Source organism: Acipenser ruthenus, chromosome 2, assembly GCF_902713425.1.
Source record: "Acipenser ruthenus chromosome 2, fAciRut3.2 maternal haplotype, whole genome shotgun sequence".
Taxonomy (NCBI): domain Eukaryota; kingdom Metazoa; phylum Chordata; class Actinopteri; order Acipenseriformes; family Acipenseridae; genus Acipenser; species Acipenser ruthenus.
The window spans coordinates 101,038,600-101,042,073 of record NC_081190.1 but is presented as its reverse complement, the minus strand read 5'-3'; positions in this window follow the sequence as shown (position 1 = coordinate 101,042,073).

Here is a 3,474-nt window from a genome sequence, read left to right as displayed (position 1 = left end):
ATACAAATATCAAACACACAAAACCAAATAAACACCTAGCTCTTATCGAGCACTAACTACACACACAGGAACCTAAACTATAAATCAGGACAGCTAAGCTGTTTACCTGGAACACAAAACAAAATCTTCACCCCGAAACAAACCACACAGGTTTACACTACCTTTCTTCACCCGACTGCTCGGAAGCAGAGCACCTATCCTGCTTCCTTCTCTCTCAGCAGCCTAGAACAGACTGGCTGCTCTCTTTAAATACCCTGCACCTGGCTCTGATTTACAATGATCACCAGGTGCAGGGGATAATTAAATAATAAAACAAAACAATTACATCAACCAATGTGCATTTGCACATGTTTTCTGCAGGGAGGATTTAACCCCCTCCCTGCTGTCTCACACATCCCCCCCCATGTCTTTTCAAGACACCGGCCATACCACGGCCACCTCCCTCCACCCTTAAAAGACCACCCAGCCTCAAGTCCAGCAATGTCCATTGCCGCCCTCTTCCACGGGCGGGCTTGAGGATGGGTCGGTCCTTCCGGCGCTGCCAGGAAGGGACCGCAAACCGGCGACACAGGACCCCACCGGGCTAACAGGGCCGACCGAAGCGTAGGCCGGGGCACTGGAGGATGCCGCAGTGGACACAGGTCTTCCCCTGGGAACTGGCGCAGTGATGTCCGATCACCCAGGGGGAGCGAAGCAGCTAACAGGGGGAGCAACAGCGACGTCTGGCAGCAGCCCAGCGACGTCTGGGTGCTCGGGGAGAGCGGAGCAGGTAACCAGGGGCAGAGCTGTGGCCAGTGCTGCAGACTCCTGGGCTCCAGGTCCAGCACAGGGAGGTCCAGGAAGACCGGCAGGGTGTCCAGGAGCAAGGGGTGAGGGACTGGACGCAGCGGCGCCGAACTGGACTGTAGGGGTGGTGGTCGGGGCTGTGGTGGAGGTATGCTTTTCACCTCCTCCCCTCTGGGCTCCGGAAGCAGCGGCTCCTCCCCTCTGGGCTCCGGAAGCGGCGGCTCCTCCCCTCTGGGCTCCGGAAGCGGCAGCTCCTCCCCTCTGGGCTCCGGCAGCGGCAGCTCCTCCCCTCTGGGCTCCGGCAGCGGCAGCTCCTCCCCTCTGGGCTCCGGCAGCGGCAGCTCCTCCCCTCTGGGCTCCGGCAGCTCCTCCCCTCTGGGCTCCGGCAGCTCCTCCCCTCTGGGCTCCGGCAGCGGCAGCTCCTCCCCTCTGGGCTCCGGAAGCGGCAGCTCCTCCCCTCTGGGCTCCGGAAGTGGCGGCTCCTCCCCTCTGGGCTCTGGAAGCGGCGGCTCCTCGCCTCTGGGCTCTGGGGCTTGAGTCAGTGGGGCACCCCCTGCCTGCTCCCACCTTTGGAGCAGCAGGTCCAGCTCCGTCGGCTCCGGATCCGGTAGCCCCAACTCCTGTCTCCACTTCTTTGTCTGCTCTTTCTGAGCAGCGGTGTTATGATTGATCATTGCGATCAATTCTTTAAAATCCATTTTCTGGGTCGTAGGGGTGCCCACACACTCTGCCCGCATTCTCCACCATATGTGACAAAGCACAACTCACTCGGGTTCGTTGCCCCTTTAAAAATACGACCCAGAACAATGAAATGGATTTTTCAGCGCTGGTGCGCTATTTTTAATAATACAAATATCAAACACACAAAACCAAATAAACACCTAGCTCTTATCGAGCACTAACTACACACACAGGAACCTAAACTATAAATCAGGACAGCTAAGCTGTTTACCTGGAACACAAAACAAAATCTTCACCCCGAAACAAACCACACAGGTTTACACTACCTTTCTTCACCCGACTGCTCGGAAGCAGAGCACCTATCCTGCTTCCTTCTCTCTCAGCAGCCTAGAACAGACTGGCTGCTCTCTTTAAATACCCTGCACCTGGCTCTGATTTACAATGATCACCAGGTGCAGGGGATAATTAAATAATAAAACAAAACAATTACATCAACCAATGTGCATTTGCACATGTTTTCTGCAGGGAGGATTTAACCCCCTCCCTGCTGTCTCACAATATATATATATATATATATATATATATATATATATATATATATATATATATATATTAGCTCAAAGAGCCAGCTGCCTTTTTATTACTACCTTTTTTACATTGTTTCCAGTCATTCTGGGTGAAGTGAAAATTAAAGGCAAAGAAAATTCCTCTTATAGACGAAGAAAATAATAATAAAAAAAACATACAACTACCCTGACAGAGTGGATTCAAAATGTAATTAAACACACCGAGTAATTGCTATAAGGAGCACTTAGAATGAGAATAATTTGAAGCTATTTGCTTGTCATCCCTGACATTATAGATGATATCAGTAAATGCAGGCCGATACAAAAAGAACTGCCAAACATTCTTCTGTGGTTGATAATGGTCTGTCACAGACAAAAGGTTAACAAAAAATAAAGTTGAGCAATCAGAAAGTAATCAATTAGCAAACTTTGCTTCAGAACTGGACCCTTGAACCCTATGATTTGCAGTCTGTTACTAGGAACAGTAATTGTATGTCCATTACTGCATACATACTGTACTGGTTCATGGGATTACAAGCATAATAATGGCTCATCATCATCTAAAATGCTTGACAGCCTAGAGTTATTTTTGAGATAATCCACAAAAGCATGGGCTGATGCCTTCTCAAAATGGCCTCATATGGCACTAAAAATGTATTATTTTACATAAATGTACCAGAGATAAATCAGTATTTTCACACGCGTGAGAAACTCACCGATAACTAAAAGACTCCAAGACTGCATAATGTCGTTGTGATCGTTATATATATATATATATATATATATATATATATATATATATATATATATATATATAGTAACAAAGTGGGGGTGCCTTGCTACAATTCGGGACCTTCTTGATTGTAAAAGAAACATTTACTGGACCAGAGAGGTTATTTAAACAGGACAGGGCCTGTATATTTATTCATAAACCCCAAACAAAACAAACAAAAGCCTAACTCCTCAAAGGAGTACTAACTAAACACACAGGAACACCCTGACTACAAGTGGGACAGCTAGGCCGTTTCCCAACCAAACAATAAACAAAAACCACACAGGTTTAATACAGCACACTTTTACCTCACGACTGCCAGGAAGCAGAGCACTCCTTTCTGCCTCCTTCTCCTCAGCAGCCCTGAGCAAACTGACTGCCTCTCTTAAATACCCAGCACCTGGTTCCAATTTCCAATAGTAGCCAGGTGCAGGTAATGAATAACAATAAAACAATTAACAAACAATTAAGCAAGACGAATGTGCATTCCGCACATGTTTTATGCAGGGAGGATAATAACCCCCTCCCTGCTGTGTTACAATATATATATATATATATATATATATATATATATATATATATATATATATATATATATATTTATTTTATGGTTCCAATATTTTATTTGATCATGTAAGTACATATTTTAATTACCTTGCTACCTTGCAT